The sequence below is a fragment of the Strongylocentrotus purpuratus genome, unplaced genomic scaffold, assembly GCF_000002235.5.
Source record: "Strongylocentrotus purpuratus isolate Spur 01 unplaced genomic scaffold, Spur_5.0 spur5_scaffold_10, whole genome shotgun sequence".
Lineage (NCBI taxonomy): Eukaryota > Metazoa > Echinodermata > Echinoidea > Camarodonta > Strongylocentrotidae > Strongylocentrotus > Strongylocentrotus purpuratus.
The window spans coordinates 24,286,650-24,308,738 of NW_022145595.1; the positions used below are offsets into that span (position 1 = coordinate 24,286,650).

The 22,089-nt window shown below is 36.0% G+C and overlaps 1 protein-coding gene across 1 annotated transcript in view; it reads right to left on the bottom strand.

The window, feature by feature from the left end:
- Window positions 1–21,521, bottom strand: part of LOC115921760 — a 38,075-nt gene extending 16,554 nt beyond the window's left edge. Inside the window, exon 1 of the mRNA XM_030979849.1 lies at window positions 21,064–21,521. The gene's annotated coding sequence lies outside the window, so the exon portion shown is untranslated. The remainder of the gene's footprint in view (window positions 1–21,063) is intronic.
- Window positions 21,522–22,089: the final 568 nt, after the last annotated feature.

Here is a 22,089-nt window from a genome sequence, read left to right on the forward strand (position 1 = left end):
CAAATGTAATTTATACACTTTTGCAAAATAAAAGCAAGTGCACTTTTTTATTACATCGTTGTTACCATGCCGACCAACATCACTCTTCTGTTGTTCACTCTTGATCTAGCCTAGCAAGATAGAATGATTTAAAATTCTGGTCGATATATTCCGGCGAATGCAAGAATGATTGCACTGCATCATTCTCCTCCCCTGATATATCCAATTATATTGAGTCTTTCAATTAGATTGTATATCCTTCTCTTTTAATAAAGTATAACCTTGAATTTGATTGAATTCTATACCACTATCAAAATTAACTCTAAAAGCAGGGCTAGACACTAACAGGCATGCAGGACACATGGGCACCTAAAATAAAGATTCTGACCCAGAAATGTCATAATTTTGACATACCGTAGGGCTCATGCTCACAGACTCTAAAAGGGAAAATCCAGAGCCCCCTTTAAAGCCATGCTACCGGTATCATGCACTCATGCAGTATTCTTTCAAAATTTTCTCTTTTTCCCACAATCAATCAACTTGACAAAACTATTGGGGAAGATAGATGCATTGATTGGTCTAATGCAAACACAACAGCAATTTGCACTGAACAATTGGTAGCAGTTAAAAAACATATAAAAGATTTCTGTATATCAGTAGTTAAGATAAAAAACAAAGAAATAAAAGAAAATAGCTTCCAAAAGGATCAGACAAAGAGGTAATTGATGTGCCTTGTTCAAAAGCCAAGGTCACTCCCTAGGGCTTACAAGTTTTGTTCCTTTTTGTTTTTGTTCACAGGACTATAACACTGTTGGGGAGGCATTAGACCCCCCCCCCCCCCTGCGGTTCAGACTTTAACAATTCATCACATAGCTATGCATGGATTGATTTGTCCTGATTTATGTTTCTTAATAATGTGAATTATAAGCTTACATCTAAAAGTATTCAACAAAGGCCCTATAAAACCAGTCAACCTCTCATTCTTGAGTTATGAAAAAAAAACACCAAAAAATATCAAATTTACAAGGGGTATGAATAATTCATAGACTGTATGTATTGTGTACTATACATTATTGAGATGATCTATAGTATACTAATATTCACAAATATCTCAATGTGGATTAATCAATTCTGTATCTCCTAGACCCATAAAATGTACTTCATTAAAGAGTAATATGGACAGGCAGCATTTAACTCCAGCTTTCCCAACACTTTGAATATACAGGCCTATATGCATGCATAGAACTGCAGATCTATTGATATCCTTCCTGAGATGACAATTTGTATGTTTGGAGCCAAAAAGCATTTACAAGAAATTACTGCAAAGTGATTTAAAAAACACCAACTCTGCTGATGAGAGCCAGAAGGGCATTAAACCAGTATTCAAGTGTATTAGTTAACGCCTTTCTGGCATTTAACTTGATAATTTTTCAGAAGGCTATATCTACAGGGGCAAGGATTAGGCGGTAGCAAAATATGAAAATACATCAACGGTCATATTCAACATCTGTTTTCAAAGTATCAATAGAATCTTGATAATCGATACCAGTGTGGGAGGTCTATAGCTCACAATGGGTGGGGCGTATTTCGATGGAATTATGACGGTTTGCTGCACAGTTTCCTTGTTTGCGAGCCGTAGAAGGGAATACACCCAAATGTTGAATTCTTTAAATCTATGACTAATATCTTTAATGCTATTGTGCCTGAAACACAATTACAATAATGAAGTAATATAGCTACAACACACCATGACCCTTAACCCTATCTAGCCTGGGCATTTTTGAAACTGCATAGCCTGGGGGGGGGGGAGGGGGAGGGGGGCTTTTAAAGTCCTCCACCCCCCCCCCCCTTGGATAGATAGAGTTAAAGTGTGAATTAAACTTTTCTTTCTTCTTTCCTTGAAATGATTGTGACAATATGATATATTAGATAGATAAAGTTTGTATAATCCCACAATTTGACTGATCAAGCTTTATAGATCAATGCAGTTCTGAGAACATATACATTTTATCAAGAATACATCATATTGTTTTAATCATTTCATGAAAAGAGGTAAAAATAAATTATTCATATTAGACATCTAAGTTTTGAATGATTTAACACAGTTGTGTGATTTGATTTTATCTGTTCATATATTAATGTTTCATAATGATACAATGTACAATATTACTGACTGGACAGACTAAAACTTGACATACTCCCCTGTTCATTCCAAATATTCTTACTATAATTATTTTGCTATACAACATGTAAAAGATCAACAAGCATAAGAATAGGGCAATACAGAAAACAGATAATTTACATTTCTGTACACAGGTAGTCAGGTACAACAAAACCACGCCCATTGCAATGCGACATGACACATATGTATGCATTCAATCCTGTGTTAATTTCCATGTCTATTGTTAACAAGAATTTTCTCACCTTTTACAGAAACTAAAAATGCCTACACTTTAAATCAATATAAAGTGGGCGGTAATTACCGTATGTTAATTTCTGGGTAGGGCTATATACAGCACTGAAAGAATATGGGAAATTAATGCCGGACAAATTCAAAACACATTTTAACAATGGGAAAATTTATTTATATCTCTAATGCTTCTAATAATCTTACAGCAAAATTTAGTTTGGTGTTACTTAGATTTTTGTCTTAATTCCACTTCTGGAAATGACTGAGTAGACATACAGTACACCTACTGGTGTATAGAACCCGATATTATTGTATGTTACATTTACATGTATATACTGTATGCACAGTGTATATGAAGCTTTAGGATGACTATACTGGATATTAAAAGTCATAAGAGTGGAAACCTTGTAGATCTCGACAAAATCTCTTGGATCATATGGGGGCGAGAATATAATCGCATGTGAATTAATGACACGAGGCACACTTGTTTCCATGGAAACACTTGCATCATTCTCTCTATTATACAGCTAATATGTAATCTGGAAATTGGAAATTTAGTACTTCTGATAAACAACTCACCAGAATAAAGTTGCAAATTTGGCATTTCAAAGTGATAAATATCCAGTGGAAAAGGAAATTTATAAGTTGCAACTTGTTTTTCGTTTAAAACACATGCAATTTTTCTCTTCCAAAAATCAATGATTATATCATAAAAGGCTTAAAATTTGATGTTATATACTTTCTGAAAAGGGGACAAATTCTTATGCCTTTTTGCAACATCATATGAAAATGATAATTACCGGTAGTCTTTCTTCAGTATAACATGAACGATCCCATAAATTTAACATGCCGATTCCATCCTACGCATAATGATTTCATTAAAACATCTTTCACACTGCTTGGTGGGTAATACATTAAACATCCAGCCCACACAGCACATACTTTGGACGATAATTCACATCCTTTCAAATTAACGAGTCATTTTTATCAAGCATCCAATTAGATTTTCACAATGACATTGTTGTGCTGCTCAATGGTGTGGAACTACTTCCTACTAATCTAAAATTGAAAGGGATAAAACTACAAATTAAAAATTGATTGGCAAGCAATGGTAGGCGTTTGCTCATAAATTTAATTTGAGAATGACAATATGGTATTGGTCTCTGCATCTTTGAAGTAATTATCATAGAATACTTCTTAGTATTAAAATGAAACCCCTATTTGTGACTTCTTTCAAGTCAAAATACTTTTAAAAGAGGAGTGGTTATTTTTTTAACCAAAATCAAGATAAATTTGTGTCTGTGTCTTTTTTGAAGGCAATGAGCAGATCAATCCTAAAGAAGTAATAGATCAAAAACCGTTACAACGTGAGACTGAAAAACAAAAGGAAGAAAGAGAAAAGTCTAGTCAGGAGGCAGATATTTTGGAAACATTCATATGACTTGAACATAAGAATAACAACTTTAATAATAGCTAATATAATTCTATCCAATATAATGAATCTACAACGAAGTTGCTTGCAATCCCAAAGCATTTTTTGAAATTTGAAATACATTTGAAATACAATTTGAAATACTTGAATATTTTTCAAAATCCACTTAAAAGAAAAGTTTAGCAACTATAAACGTACAAAACTTCATGCTATCTAACATTCTTAAAATATAAGTATGAAATAGAATCTATTTCGTACATGCACATTCAAAGTTCAATATTCAACATAGTTTATTGACAAAGGCTTGCCAGGTGCTCCTGTAAATTATAGGAAGAGAGAGCATCATCATACTTGTAGATGATGCATATGAACTCATCTCTGGGTGGAAGGAAACATGCACTGCTAGATATAGATTTAGATCTCTGAGATTGACTTTCACACCATTTGAAGCTAGGGTGATAGAAGAATTAGGTTATCTCTTTTAAACGAAACCCCTGTAACTTAGTTACTGGTGAATAATTCCATTACAGATTACAGAAGTGCTTAACCATCATACTCGAAAAGGTAACAGGGGAATATTCTGTCTCTTTGAGCAAATATAAAAATGAGGCTAAAGTGTTGTATAAATGTACAAATGGACAAAGCTTTTTTCATCTCTTCTCTGAATTCTTTAGGGGGTGTGTCATTTACCCAAAACACAGGAAGCCTTTCAAAAATATAACATAATCAAAGTCTAAAATAGAAACTTTTACGATCGTATTCGGTGGAGAATACAAATGTATATGAAATAGAATGTGTTAGAAACATAATATGTTGCCCAATTTTCATTTAATGGGGAGACAAATTTTAAAATGGTATACCTACTTTGTGCAGTTCAATTGTTAATGGTGAATTACCAGAGTCCAAAATGTCCAGTCGGTTTAAATGCCAAGGGTAATTCACTTCATACAATATCAATGCCAACATACAGTATCTGGTAAAACAAGGCAAAATATTTTCTTTTCAAATATTCTTCATTTCTATGAAAACACTGTGCAATTTAAATTGTTGATTGTTATTTTGTTTTAATTTATTTTTTACAGATTTACCTTTTTGTTTAATGTTGCTATAAAAAAGAGTAAAGGAAATGACGAGATAAAATACACATGAACATCCTCCTCAATGAAAAATCTGGTATGAGGAATGAAGTTTCTCGTTAGTGGTTTGGGGTTTAATTGAGCAAAGAAAGCGTTAGCATGTAAATACAAAACCCATTCAGCTGGCAATTATATACAGCCACACTCAGTCATTGTGTACATACAAACATCCTATTGTTACAATCCATAATGCATGTAGTTCCGCGGCAGTACAGTTGAGGTGCAATGTTTGGTATACACTTCTAAACAAGCCTAGCAATTGATGTCAGAAAGTTCACCCCATGTCTTTTGTCTGGCCTAAATGATATGGTTTGAAACACAAATTTATGTTCCTCTTTTGAAGACACAGGAATAAAACATTATTGTGAAATTTGATCCTACTGCAGATGTTGTACTCTGTACGAATGGAACATAGGATTACAACTAAACATAGGGAAAAAATGTTTAAATATGAAAATATAGCCTCACAGCTCACTAGTACAGTGCTCTTGTATTTTGTGTAGCCTTGAATTACCACTAACTAATTTGATAGCTATTAAAAAAATAATGTCACTAGATTGCATAAACTGGATGCAATCATTCAATTACCAGACTAATTACATTGGCATAAATTGTTACAACTGTCGTAGTATCGGTACTTCCCCCCATTGCTTCTATGCAATACTAATAGAAGCATGCCATTTCAGGATAAAGGTTCTGGGTATCAGGAATATATTTCATAAATAATGATGTACAATATGTCCATCTAAATGTCTTTCAAAAGAAATTCAGCTCCTAATATTATTCATGCTCTTTGAAATATTTTATACCTCAATGAAAATGTCTCCTTTTCCATAGACTCTAGTGATCAGGTTTGAGCAAACATAGTTCCTTCTTCTTTTGTTGCAAGAAGTGCCAGAAAGTTTCCCTAAACATTTAATTTCTTGAGCTCAGATTGAAAGTCCCCTTTGGCTACAATTAAGGCCTGCCGCACCAACTTTGATTTTTATTCCTTTTGATAGAAATCGATGATAAACCCTCAGAATGGGTCGGTGCTTTTGTGATGGATTGAAGGGCGCACAATTGATGATCGTGAGAACTGAGAAGGGCTCACAGTCCCTTAGGCCATGAATACAGGCCCTCCCCATTCAGCTGAGCTAAACTTCTCATACAGCAATACAACCACTGCACATTTATTAGATAAGTAATGGATCATCTTTTCTGAAAGATGTATAAATTCTTCTCACCAGGGGAGTGTTTCACAAAGACACAGGTTAACTTAAGTAGGACTTCAACTATGGCAGGCGATTTATGCCCTTAAAAAGTCTTGAACCAGATGAAAAAAAACTTAGAGATTATGATCTTTAAATAGTGTTTTTTCCTTTAATAATAAAGTATAAAAAATGTGAATTCTGTAGTTTTGTGATGTCTCTTGAGAGACCAACGGTGAGAGCAATCAGTGGCATGAATGGCCTGCCATAGTTCAAGTCCAACTTAAGTCGATCTTGGACTTTGTGAAACACCCCCCACGTGAGATACATGTATGAGCAGTGCATGCTTCAATCGGAACCTTGACAAAGAACAAGGGTCTATTATCTATGAAATCATACCGAAAGAAAATCACATAACTGGGTGGGAATTAGTATCGTGAGTATGCGCTGATATGTACGTACCGGACATCAGTAATTTTGTGAGCTCGAGGAACGTTCATGATTTAAAAGCTCAAACTAAACATGTGGTGTAAGCTATAATCTCCCTGAAACTAGTTCAACTAGTGTAGTCTGTCATTAGAAGATCTAACGACAGACTACACCCCCCTTCTGCTATACAATAATACACTAATTAGCATTAACTGCCATGAATTTTGCACGAATAATGTCCCCTTGTGTGAATGCCCCTACTTAATATCCAAGCGAGATGAAAAGGGAATTAGGTCTGAAGGTGTAAAGAAAGGATGATGACCTCAGATGAAATCAATATCTTAGGGTAATTTGATGAGTAAGATGTCCTCCAGACATGGAGACATTTTGTGTTTTTTTAATTAAAAACAGCAGCCAAGGGTATATTCATGTATTCATCATTGTGATATGGAATTGTATGTGCTCTAGATCTACACAAATACAGGCTTACCAATGGTTAATATTACGTCATAACACAATATGTAGTATGTGGCATGCGTTAATAAATGTTATCTATGAGTAACTGCAACCTGGTAAACATTGGCAACAAGGATTTGATAACAAAAAATGAAATAATTTTGCCCCAAGGTGTGCTGCAGACACTTTTATTATTCATGAAAAATGAAGAAATATATTAAGGGTATGCATTAACCCTGTGGGAATATTACATATATTCATGTACAAATATCAAAATCCTTTCCCAATATCTGTTCATAATTAACCTCTATGCCCCAATTTATCTACTGTACATGTATATCAAATCATATACCAGGGGTTTAATGTATATCTGTTTGAGCCGCACAAAGACCCATGCTCCCCTATGACATTTTACAGCACTCGCTGAGCACTTTCCGTTTTCGATTTCTAACATCAAATATTTGCTAAGCGGAGCCCTGCTTGTATACAACTCATATGAGAATTCAAATTTCTCATATGAGAAGCAATATGTGGATAAAAGCAAACGCATTGATCCACACAACGGCATATCCTTGACAAAATTTAGGAAAAAAATCAGCCCGGTATGTAATAAAATCCAACATGTTTTAATTGGACTGGTAGATATATTATATCTGTAAAAGTGCATACGATCATACTTTTAAATATTATTTTATTACATGATATCACTTTCATTCCAAAGGATTGTTAACAAATATTCTAAATTTTACACATTGTACACATTGAGCATTTCATTCTTTTAAGATGCCTAAAATTTCATATTGCCAGGTACTGGTAATATCTACAAACAGATGATTGGGATCATTATGGAATTTATTATGAAGATATTTCAACCCTAACCATATAACCTTGCTTAAATTATTTATCAGAATAATCATTTGGGCATGTATTGATGTAGAAATATTCAGATTAGAATATTTTACAAAATACAGTAAACAATACATTGTCTGAAAGTACTATGGCATTTTGTTTTTGCAAAGCAATAAAGGCCAAATATACAGTATATGAATACTAAAATATGAAGAAGAAAAAATTCAGCTGCAAAGTGAATATACATGTATATACACCCAGGATGACTATACCACAATGAAGCAGAGACAAACTTGTAACAATGCCTTTTGAACACTGTTGACATAAAATGTTTGATGTACGTCCCAATCAGCATTTCAAAACCATAAATTATTGACCAAACAAATTAGATATCCACCATACTGCCATGACCACAGGAGACGGTCTTTAAAGGAAGCTGAATATTCACTGACCGTAAGATAGAGATGGACATCTGCCCTAAGCTTGCGTTGCTATGGAAACCCTTCCCTTCGACAAAGGGAGAAGCCATAGCATGGATTGGACAGACTAGTCTACAGCATCAGACACTGTTTTGTTTGGGGTATTTTTTTTTACTAAAAATATGTTGCTTCCTTTTAAAAGCATATTAATATACAAAAATACATGTAAACCAGTTAATGCTATTAATTAAAACAAGAAATATTATTTAACCCATAGATCTGTCAGTTTGAGGTACATAATAAAAGAACAAGACTGAAAATTGCAGAGAAAGGTCATTTGATATTGTTATTTAAAAAGGAAGTATTCCTGAAGTTGAAGATAGTTATGACATAAAATCCTGAATTTTGCCAGATGCATCATTCAACAAGATATAGTGATAAAATGTGAAAACTACCAACTGTTCTGGTTTGCATACACGCACAGCAATTAATGTAAACTGACATACTGTATGTGCATTTTGTTTGTAAGCATACATATGTCCCATACAGAGTAAGCCATCCCTACAAATATTAAATCCCACCGTTGATATTAAACATCACTGGTAAACACATTTTATTACAGAAAATATTCAAATTACAATAATCTTGATCTCATCCATTAAAGGTAAAGACCAGTATTGGAAACGCCCCAATTTCAAAAAATGAAATGGAAGCTCTTATTACCAATCATGTGAAAGAATATGTTTTGAATATTACATGATGATAAAAATTTTGATGGGAAACCGCCTACTAATTGATATATTTGGTAAATTAGTGTATCTCTCGCCTGTTGTGAGATATGAAATACACGTGTCGCGCACGTGTGTGTAGTCCCATATACATCTTTCTGTGTACAGTGCTTCTAACTTTATGAAGACTTGGCCAAATTTCTTATCATTTTGATGATTCCAGAACCTTGCAGTACATCTATGCTAGATGATCAACCTTTTCTGATCGATTTCACGTTTCTTTCACTATGCAATCGCATGACCATAACTGGTCTTTAGCTTTAAAGATGTAACTAAATATAAAATACCTTCAATCAGTTGTCTGCAGTTGGCTTGCTGTTAGGTTAGACTAGAAAAGTACCCTGCGTTTGTTTTATAACCACACACGAATAATTCCTCCCCACGAACTGCCCGTAATGACTTTGAAAAGGACGACGGTAAAATTCAACACAAAGAGGCTCGGAAATTAAATGGTAAGCCGTAGTGTGATATTGGCCCTACAGTCAGCTGGTAGATAGGATTTCTATAGTACTAATGACAATGACGTGTGGGAGTATAAAATAAGGAGACGGATTGGTATTTAATGCACTCCCATTTGGAGGACAGTTCTATCAAACTGACTGATAACACTATACTTTACTTGATGGACCGTACCTCATTTATTTTGATCGAGTGTGAAATAGCTATTGAACACAGATACTCTTAAGATAACTAATGCATATTCAGTTCAATATCCCCCTAACATTTGTTTCTCAAATAGACTCACTTGACAGTTTTTGATAAAAAAAAACATGACTGATTCTAATATAATAGTTGTTTGTAAACCTTGTAAATTGTATTTAAAGTTTGTTCAAAATGTGTTCTTTAAAATCAGTGTAAATAAGCTTGACTTGCAAGTACTTGTTACAATGCTAACCTTTATGAACACTAATTGAGTTGTTAATTCCAGTTACCATATATATATATACACAAGTGCAAGCTTGGTGCAGAGTATTAACAGTATTCTTTATTGAACATATACCCTATATTTTGAATAAAGAGACAAGTAGATAAATAATAAACAGGTGCATATTGAGCTATTTGTTGCATAATGTGACATACATTATTGGGAATGATGGTGTACATATTAAGCACGTCAGGAGCTCTAGCAGTGCAATAGAATATATTTCCACCGTGTCTGTGCTTAATCAATTCATAATATTATTCATTATTATAATCAATAAATGCAAGATCAACTCAAATGATTCTAGATGGAAGATGGACTGTATTCATCTGGCTACTGCACAGGCTTAATTTCATGAAATTTCACATCCTGTCTTTGATGCAGAAATGTCGATCAACGGGCTTTGGTTGATCTCTCCCTACGTGCCTGGGCAATGGAAAGAGCAATTTCAGGAGACCGTGCTGCCATTGGCGAATAAATAACAATCAAATTCTACAATTACTCGGAAAACTGATGCAAGTCATGTGTTATAATCAACTCAAATATACCTCATGGAACCCGATAATGATTCTAATAACATCACACAGAGTCTGCTCTGTCCCCATCTCCATATACAGCAGTGGAGACAGTCAGAGAGAGGAACTTGTTGAATATTTACATGAACAGACATAACTGATCAGAAAAGAATTAGACCGGATTATTTTGCCGATGAAGTCATCCGTCTGATGATGAGAACCACTTAAAAGTACTTCACCCTCTACGAATTCATAATCTACATGTATATAGATGCAGAACTTCTGATAACAGCGTAAATATGATTCCCTGACAAGGGGTACAGCAGGGAGGAGGGGGAGCTACATGTACAATGTAGTCATGCATTTTTTAAATGGCAATCCATTAATACGCTGTGCTCCATCCTAAATGCGATGAGAGATTGCTGACTTACTCCTACACAGCCAGTATATTGGATTTACAATGTAATGAGGTTTTTGTGTGACTGCATGACATGAGGTAATTTAAAATGCTTCATGGGCATGCAATCCAATTTGACAACAATTAATTAATGATACAGAATGAAGGCAATACTAAAATGTTTTATTCATTAAAAAAGTTATATAAACATTTGGGATACAAGAATGAGGTTATGAATATACTACAATCATGAGTAAATTGATTAAATTAATTTTTCTCTTTCCCCAAATAAATGTAATATCTAAACGTGCGACTATAGCATGACATGATAATTCTATATTATCCCTTATCAGGTACAATTTAACCAAATCTTTATCCCAATCTTTCTTCTTCATCTTATTAGTTATTTGTCAGATGATTTTTCGCATTTGTTTGCAGTTTTAAATCAGAATTTGAACCTGAAGCAGATGAAGTGAGGAATATTGATGGAGTTCAAGTTCTATACTTCAGTTAATTGAGGGTACTGTACACATAGTCACAAGTTCAATATTTGTCTTTGTTTTGGTTTTGATTACAAATTCCTGATGAATGACTATCATCTCTAGGTGCATTGAATACATTTGTTATTCTATACATTAAAATCTTTATGAAAACCAGAGTAAAGTTTGTTGAATAAATATCTTCTGAAGAAATAAAGATTACCATTTGTGCCTCTCTATATATATAGTTCACATTTTCTTTGTGCTTATGCCTTGGTCACAAATACCCTTACGGGCTGCTACGAACGCCGTACGAACGATTTTCAGACCATTTCGTAAGATCTTCTTAAGAAGGCCGTACGAAACAAGCGCTCGTAAACCGTTCGTAGACCGTTCGTAAGAACGCAGATTGGTCGATGGTCTTGTCCAAGATTTTTTTTAACATCGTACGAAACCCTCTCTTCGTAAGGCGGCCGTACGAACGCCGTATTTACATCGTAAGAACCACGCAAGATCTACGTACATTTCGTAGGGTCGAGGGACAATTCTAGAAGCTTCAAATTATTACGATGACCGTAAGAACGCCTCAAGTTGTTCATAGAGGGCTCTTACGGCGTTCGTAAGAACGCCTTACGAGCGGAGATTCTTATGGTCTTCGTACGAATGACTCCTGGCGTTCGTAAGACGTTTGTAAGGTGCTCGTAAGGTGTACGTACACAATTTATGCAAATTTTGAGTTTTAACGGTTATAAAGCCTCACTCTGTTCTTAGTATTCGTCGAAGGTGCATCTCCTGTCGAAGAAATATGGGACCAAAGGGGAAATCTGTTAGAGGGAAGAGAGGGAAGGGAAACAAACGTAAGGAAAGAGATGAGGAAGGAGAAAGACGAGGAGAGCAGCAACAACAGTATCAAGCAGAGGCGTCGGAAGTGGGGGGGGGGGAGGGGCAGGGGGGCATTTGCCCCCTCCCACCCCCTATAAAAAAAAAGCAGTAAAGGAGTAAAGATGGTTTGTATTTTTTACCCAAAAAGAACACAAATAAGAACAAAACCTGAATTGAATCACATATAAATTATATTCCATTCAAAGAAAAGGAAAGTTGATAGGGATTGAATTTCGTATACATTCCGCTTGCTCATACATTTTATCATTAGAGGTTTTTATAATAATATATATGCGATTTGCGCATATGAAATATTGTAAGAGGATGGGAAAGTGTTTTTTTATTTGTTATTATAGTGGTGAGAAGACATGAGCCCCTGAACAGTAGTGTACTAATGGGCGGGGATATTTCTAATTCGATACCAGCGATTTACAAACGTTGCTGAAATGACATGATTTTCCGGTATTTTTTCTCAATTTTTTTGTAAATCATATCTTTTTATGCGTTTGTTTGAAAATTACTAATTCCCAAATTAACAACTGGGAATAAAAATATGCTTATTTAGAAGCCTTCATGTCAGGGCCTGCAGAACGGCGGGGCTCGGGGCTCGAGCCCCCCCCCCCCCTCACTTTTTTAAAAAAGAGAAAAGGAAAGAAATAGAGAGAACAAAATGTGTGGCCTAGCAATGTCACAAATGAGATATCAAAATATGCTCATCTGACCGTAACTAGATGCCGAAAACCTTTGAGCTTCCAGGGGCTCTGCTCCCTGGAACCCCGACAATTAGTGACCTGCCAGTGACACAAATAAGGTATCTAAATATGCTTATCTGACCGCAATATAATGCCTAAAAACCATGAGCTTCCGGGGGTTTATAGTCCCTTGACCCCGCCGGTGCAAAGCCTCCGGACCTCACGCCAATTTACGCTACGCTCGCTACACTCTAACCTGATCGTTAATACTCCACTTTGAAAAATGTTCCGTGGGGCCTGCATGTAACATGTAGGCCTAGGAGTGGTGGTGATCTAAATTTTCCTTCTGCCCCCCCCCCCTCATCCAAACGATTTTGCTCATTACGCCACTGCCCCTGGAAGGTGAGCCCCCTGGAATTTTTGCCACCCCAATCCCAAACTGCATTCGGCGCGCCTGATATCAAGAAATGATGGCCAAATCGGAAGCGACCAGGAGGAGGCGGTGGAAGATGACGACGACGAGGAGGAGGGAGAACCATCAAGACGGCAGTTTGACGGCGATGAAGATGAGGTAACGGCGAAACTAAGAAAGGAGAAGTAGTCCTATGACTTTGATGCCACCACAGAGCAAAAACTTGTTGACTTCTTCGGTTAACATGACTGCTTTTAAAATAAAGGAAGTAACAGATATGCTAACAGCAAGTTCAAGAAACACTTTATGGAGTTGCAGTTGCAGTTGTAGTCTTCTTGGCAATATTGTCATCGTGCAATATCAAACTTTCAACAGTCATAGAATTTTCGACAGTATACGGCAGCGCTTTTTTTGCAACCCGACCAAATAGGAAAAAAAATCGTAAGATCTTCTTACGAATGACTTGTGAATGCCGTGAGTTAAACGTACGACCACCTTGCGAAAACAAAAACTCGTAAGATTGGCGTAAGTCTGACGTAAGAAGAACACAAGGCGTTCTTACGAAAAACTTACGAACTCTGGGGCCATTGTATAACCGAAAATCTTCGTTTCTCAAGAAGGTCTTGAGTTGTTCTTGCGAATTAAACGGCGTTCGTACGAACTCCGTAAGAAGGACGTAAGAAACTATGCCCCATCTGCGAATCTCTACGAACTCTGAATATCGTAGGAACAGGGAGATTCGTACGAACGAATCGTTCGTACGAACATTTGTGACCGTGGCATTAGCTGTAAACTGAAACCAGTTGTTATTAAAACCAAGGCGCATTTCATTGAATTACATATTTCACTTCATTTCGATGTGGCATGAGACGAATCTGCATAATTACAAGTTTAAGTGTAAACAGGACAGGCGCCTAGGTTGACAGCCTGGTATACAGAACACCACTGGACAAATAGTGTTGCCATAGAAACAGTTTGCATTAATATGCAGTTCTAGAGAGAGAGAGAGAGAGAAAGAGAAAGAGAGAGAAAGAGAAAGAGAGTGCAAGCAAACATAATGAGTTTGATGGCATCAGTTTTAGATTCATTTGTACTCTGACTCATAGACCATGATTATGCAGGCAAGATGAAGATGAAAAGATAAACCACAAAGAGAAAATAATAATTTGTTTGAGGTTATTTCCTTTTAAGTTGGATGCAGAAGTTAAATGCATTCCACAACTTGACATACAATTGTTGTTAATTGTTTATTAATCATCTTGCTGTATGAATTGTTGAACAATATGAGAGTGAAAGAGTTAAAGAGAGAAGATATAAAGAGGGAAGAAAGAGAGAGGATAGAGATAAGAGAAAGAGGAGATAGAAAGAAACAGGAGATAGAAAAGAATAGGAGAAAGAGGGAAGACATAGATAGAAAGAAATAAGAGAGAGAATAGGCAAGGAGTGATTGAGAAGTAGAGAGAGAGAGAGAGAAAGAGAGAGGTGGGGGTAGAGTGAAGGAGGATGAGAGAGAGAGAGAGAGAGAGAGAGAGAGAGAGAGATAGTGAGAGAGAGCAAGTCTACAGAAGAAAGAAATTTATTCTACTTCTACATGTATCCCCTCTGTAAAAGGTTTCGGAAAGACAATTTTGGCAACATGAAATCCCAAATGAGTTACATTCAACAAGTCCACATCTTAAGAAGATGGGGTTATAAAACACCATCTATGAGAGCCAAAAGAGCATTCATGATGTGATTTATAAATACATATAAATGTAACATAAAATATTCTCAGAAATGGTAAGCACTGTGAGGAGCGGTGGTACATGTTTTACTGAAAATGAGTTAAAGTGTGAAATAACTATTATCATTTATGAATGGCAAATCAAGTGTAACTGATCTAAGATATGTCCAAGTCTAGTGAAGACACTAAAACTTTAAATTGCTTTCCACAATAATTTTACTGAGAAGTGAATCTTCTTTGCATCCAATAAAATGAGAAGGGGAGGTTAAAAATGAGGAATAGAAAGCTGAAAATTTACATTGCAATCTCTTGCATGTATCATACAACAACACAAACAGAGAAATGGGGTGTTTTTGAAGTCAAAATGCAGCATATAATCATATTCCTAACCCACCCTAGTTCTGTTGGTAATGGCTATATATATACAGAGACAGAAAGCAGGGTTTTGTATTGATTGCACTGTCAAGGCCATATGACGATTCAAAATGGCCGCCAATTAATAATTCCCACACCAGAATAGCTAATTGGGGTTCACAAAGTGACACTAAAAGCCAAACTCTCTGCACTGTATCTCATTACTGTGCATCCTACACACATGCACTTCTCGTAATGATCAATTCTACATGTGCATTATAAATGTCTGCACTTGCAGTACGTATGGCACTTGCAAGTTTTGTCTCTTACTTGACGGAAGGGCGTTAACTCATATAGATGAAATGCCAGTTGTGTTAATCAATTAATTTACAATGCATGAATGTCTTTTCCCAGTGAACTGATATATCTTTACAAAATGTACATGACATGAATGCATTCAAATACTATAATATACATGTACACGTCAAGTTATCTTTAGTGCTATATTTGAGGATTTCAGGTAGGACAGCAGCTGGGCAAAAAGCAACAGAAAATGTCTGGGTTTATTTTGAAGACTTGAAACAGTTTAACTTCAGAATACACAAATATTGTTACAGTACATGACTGCAATTATTTCAATGCAAATACTTTGTCTCATAGTCATTTCTATTTTCTGCTGGTATATTTACAATTCAAATGAACATAAAGAGAGTCCGTACAATGCAAATAAAATTAAATATGTAAGCCTTCTTGTTGCCCATTTTGGGTTATAGTTTATGTGCTTGTATTAAAACACAGTTATCAGTTGCGCATTTAACATGGTAAATGGAAATTTTAAAATGTAAACTCTGAGGTATAACCTGCAAGAATCCTAATACCCCGCAAGAATCCTAATACCATATCATACATATATCATAAATCCTCACTACCATTGCACTTTGTATATGGCTACCACTACAACTTCATATCAATTAAAAGTCCATTTGTATAATTTCACATAATATTATTTCTGTGTTCTCTCTCAGTATAAAATTTGTCGTATTTAGGTATTAAAACCAATTGCACAATGTACATCACGAACATGTATCTGTCAAATTAAAAAATCTATCACCAATGACCAATTCATTGCAGTATTTTCACCAGGAATGTGACTTATAAAGATACAGAGAATTTATATCATACACACAATTTAGTGGAAAGAAGCTGCATTTAACCATCAACTAAAAATAAGTTGTGTACCTTGATTCAGTATGTGTTTTGCCAGGCATGTGATCAAATTTTAATATCAAAGCATCACAATCCCATTGCAATATTTTACAAGGAACAGGATAGAAAAGAAAGTGAACACAGAGAATTTTCATCACACAAAAACAAATTCAGTGGATTGAAGATTGAAGCTGCATCTAGCCATCATGGCAAAACCTTTTTGTAGCTTGATTGGGTACGTGTTTTGCTAGGCATGTGATCAACTTTTAATTGCATCTCATTTCCTTATCCTTATCCTCCTTTAAATTCTCCAAAGCCTTGCTAAATGGATTTTAGTAATTGTACATGCCAGCTGAAGTCACCAATTTAGAGAAACATAACGTATGAATTTAATTGATTCATGCAGCACGGTTTCAATGATTATTCTGGTTTAAAAACACCCCCCCCCCCCCTCCATTTCCACACACCCTTTTCCTGGTTGAATGATTTTTGTATCATCTTACTCTTCTACAAATTCCTCTTCATTGGTTCAACAGCAATGCTAAATAGCTGCAATTTTTTCAATATAAAAAAATACAATGACGCAATGATAAAGATTATTTAATTGATCATTCTTGAAATAAGCCAGGGAAGCTTTCCTTTAGTGCTTAGAGACTTCGTCGTAAGCGCTTTTATAATTAACATTTTTATTATTAAACACAAGAATCTTTAGATTTTCACAAACACAAGAATCTTTAGATTATCACTTTTCCATAGCTTTTTAAAAGTTCCCAAAATCAGGGAATCTTTTGTGAGGAAATTGATTTGAGCTCAAAATTCAGGGATGCCAGTTGGAATTGATCAGAGGGCCTGAAAACCACCTAGAATAAGCTATTTTGTACACAAAAAAGCCTAAACTATGGTATGAAAATAACTTGCCAGGGCCTGAATTTAGGCTAATGCCTGAAAATTGGCATCCTGAAAATTGCTTTCAGCTTGCAGGGATTTTTAATATAATTACAGATTTTAAAAATATAACTTGCCATATTATATCAGCCTAATCCTTGCGCATCATATTCTGTTCAATGATTTGTTAACACCCCTAACCTGGGAATATTCACACAAAGAAGAGAACGGTCGGCGTGGCAATACAAGAAATTTACGTCATACAGATGTGAGAAATGGCATAGTAACGAGAACTGGGAAACAGGGGGTGTATTGGTCACTTGTAAACATGATTTGATCTATCTATCTATCTATAAAGGTATCTTCTCCCATCTCAGAGGTTGATGGCAGCAATCTACCGCACATCTCTGTTCTCTGCCATCCTAGTTCACTCTTGCAATGTCATTCCACTGTCTTAATGTTCCCCTCCGGGTCACTAGTTCTCAGTTTCCCTATTGGTCTGGTACTACCTTCCACTTTTCCTTCCAACAAATCTTTCAAGGGACTCTGATGTCTTTTAATGTGGCCAAAGTATTTCACTTTTATCTCTATTATAACCATTATTATCAGGAGATTTTCTTTGACTCCTAGTATATGCAGTATTTTTATGTCAGTTTTCATGATTATGATAAATATAATGAATTTTTGAAGCTAAAGTTTATTTTGAAGCTAAAGACAATTTCAATATTGAATTGATTGACTTTCCTCCAAAACTAAGACACAACCATTTTCTTTGCATAAAAAAGATGACAATCATATAATCTGTATGTACTTATTCTAGGAATTGCTAGCACCAAACACATATATCCAGGGCTCAATATTAAAAGGAGCACAGTACATGAGGGCCCCACAATTCTAACTCCTGAGTCCTGACTCCTCTCTTCCTCCCCCCCCCCCTCCCACCTCCCCCCCCCCCCAAAAAAAAATATTCTGAAGAGCTGGTGTGGGGCTCTGTTGTATCATGTTATTATATTCTTTTTTTCCAACCTGAAATAAAGAAGGAACTTGATTTTTTTTTAAACAAAAATTGGAGAAAATTGTGTTCCGTGAACTGTCTTTGAAGTTTCTCACTAAAGCATATATTGATTCATCTGTCATTCTAACTGGATTCTTCTTCCATAAGTTTAGGAATAACAAAGAACATGTCATAGCAGAATTAAGTGTACCGGTACAGATATACATTATAAGATTCAAAGGGGGGTATTTAGCTGCCCCTCTGCCCCAATCTTTCCTACCTTCGTCCCCAAATTTTAAGCAGCAGCTGGCAGAGCCGGCCCTCCCAGAAAGTTTGAGGCACACGTGCCACCTCCCTAGAATCAATACACCCAGGGTGAAGTAGTTGAACAGTTCAATGTCGCTGAAAGCGCTCGTAAAGCCTTTCTTTTGTCTCTTTATGGATTATTGTTTGTGATGGTTGGACGCACATGACAGATGCTTTCAAATGAAAACCCAGGTCTGAAGTGAAAACCTACAGAGACACTTTTGTTGAAAACTAGTGATCTGATTGGTGGGGTTATGCTACGCTAATGAGATTGATTACTCACATGGCAGCAAGGAAAACATTACATCAAGATATTTTTTTAATGTATTTGCATATTGCTATGTAGGCAAATCTTGGTCTAAATGAGAAAAATATAAATTATTGCCATTCAAATGTAGATGGCATTATTCACATCAGCAGTGAACCCCAAAAGTAACAAATCCCAACTCTATTATTCTTGGTCTAAGTTGCCTCAAACCACGCCCCCCCCCCCCCCCCACTCCGTGATTGGAGTGACTGCATTCGTGTTCCCAAAAGTCCGGCCCGAGAATTGTAAAAAAAGGTGTTTTTTTCTCTCTCTCCTGAGAAATTTTAAAAGGGGGTTGTAGAATATCTTGAATATCATAAATAAGGGGTACATCGAGCAGTGTTCCGGATTTAGGGGGGGGGGGGGGTCTCTAAGGCAGGAAAAGCCCACGAAAGGGGGGGGGTTCAGAAATGTTGGCAGTCCTGAGACAGGGGGTGCTTTCAAAGGAAGAGAACGAGCATACGCGTACCCTAAATAACACTGAGTGAGAGGGCCGGGCCTCATACTATTTTTTAAATCTACCTTTTGTTCTGCTTTTTAATATAATTGAACAAACTTATTTGGGGGACTGGCGATCGACTGCCTGTTAATATCACTTTATTTGTATGCTTTAGAATGTTAAGTTTCAGTGTTCTATAACGAAACATTTGTGTTTATCAATGGCTTAACTCCAGTGCTAATAAGAGCAAATTCACATTAAATGTTGAATTAGCAATTACTGGAGGGGGGGGGGGGGGGTATTCCTGTGGTGATCGATAACATTGTTTTTGATCTTGTCATCATTATCATAATTATATATTATCATTATTATCATCATCATCATCATCATCAGTATCATCATTATCATTATCATTATTATAATTATTATTATTATCATTATCATTATTGTTATTATTATTGTAGTATTTTCAATAATTAGATTATTAACTTATTATCAATATAATTCTGATTTATGGTCATAATTAATGGGAGGGGGAAAGGGATCTTTTACAATAACCCTAAGGCTTGGGTCTTTCCCCCTGTATAAATAGGGACTTTTAGATTTGCACGTCGACATAGTGGACGTACGTGTGACGTTGTCGTCCTTTTAAGGCACTGGTAAAAGGAGGTCACATTACCTTATTAAGGACGTCACACGTAGCAGTCCACTTTATATGCAAATCTAAAACTCCCTAATGATTAGGATATGCAGGGTACACAGGGTCCCCCACCCTCCCTACTATGATTAACAAGAAGTACAGTGGTGTAAGGAAGTCTGTCTCCTACAAACAGTCACAGGGCATCCATTTAACCTCCTATCCAAGGGATTTTGGAAAACTTTACACGATTCTCTCTGTCATAATAATAAAACATGAGTAAGGAATGATTCAGAAATATATTTTATTGGGTCTATAACTATGTACATATAACAAAATCTGTCTGCTTGGAGGTTTTTTCAACATATATCTTTTTTGTCGTTTGACAGAGCCAGAAATTCGGTGAATCAGCTCAGCAGCTCGCAGCTGAACATATCCAAACTTCCAAAGAACTTGAATGGATCTAGAACATGAGCTTTGAGCTAGTCAATTACACCTTGATTAGCATATTCGGTTTGAATTTGTATTAATCTTTCCAGTTATGAACCTCTATGACTGAAAAAAAAACCTTCAAAAGAATGTGTGAGAATTTAATGTCAATTTTAAACCTGGAGAAGAAGAACGGCGCGCAATATGTGCTGGATACCTACCGCGCGCGTCCCGCATCTCGATCTCTCGATGACGCTGGCCTCACGACCGCTGAGCGCACCCCATCGACCATCCCAACCCTTGCGATATCCATATCCAATTCCAAGCACCATCCAAATCCATTCAAACGTCAAAATAATCCATGGGAGAAGCTCAGTTTAAAGAAATTTAACTCACCGATTGTCTGCACTTTCTCATCTGTCAAAGTTTTCCTTTTCTTCTGTCACAGGCACAATTTGTTCAGATGGAGTAGTATAAAGTGTCTCTTTTTGGAGGAACGCAGGAGCACAACACAAGCAAATTTGGAATTTGAAACCGCGACTGAACTCGACTTTAGCAGACTACACAGCTAGCCACACAATTACAACGCGAGGTTTAGCTCACAAGAGGGCGCCTCATAGTCCAGAGCCATTGATTAGGAGAGTTTTGTCAACCCGGTTCGAGTCGGTCACTGCTTTTATTTTTTGGCAAGCATAAAACAAAATAATATTGTGACCAAGTGAAACCAGTTGGTCAAACTCTGTGTATAGATGGCTCTGCTAGGGCCAAACGAAAGTGTGCCAAAATAGGAATTGCACATGTCCTGTTGTTGGAAGGGATGCTTCTAGCAATAATTATTTCTCTTGGAAATGCTTTTTAATTGTCCATTTTTTCTAGAAACTGGAATAAAATGTGATTTTTCTAGCATTTTGTCCGAAGTAACAACTTCGCTAAATAAAATGTTTACATTTCGGGGGAAAAATCAGACTATTGTTGATCATGGTTTTAGTTTCAACTCACTGGTTAATCCTCAGTAGTACGGTACCGGTATCAATAAGTTCAAATCCGAAAGCTGTTAGGTGCGCGTCGGCTCAAATTTAGGCTTAAATATTGTAAATATGGAGATAGAAAATTGGTTCTAATTTAAAAAGTGGCAACAAAAATTGCAGCCAAATTTGGTTTCAATGTAAATCTATATCATTCTTGGGAAGTTTGTATTTTTTTTATTTTAAAAGCGGAATTCGGGAACAATGTTAAAATTTCTCATGAGGTAATGAACACAAAAATATGCGTTCAAGCAAGTTCATCACAAATAAGTTATGAATAATAAGCTTTCGGATTAGAACTGACTGATATTAAAAGGAATAACTATGAAAAACATCAGACTTGGAATTCGATGGTCTTTAAAATTCTTCATAACTTTTGTGCCTCTCAGACTCATTA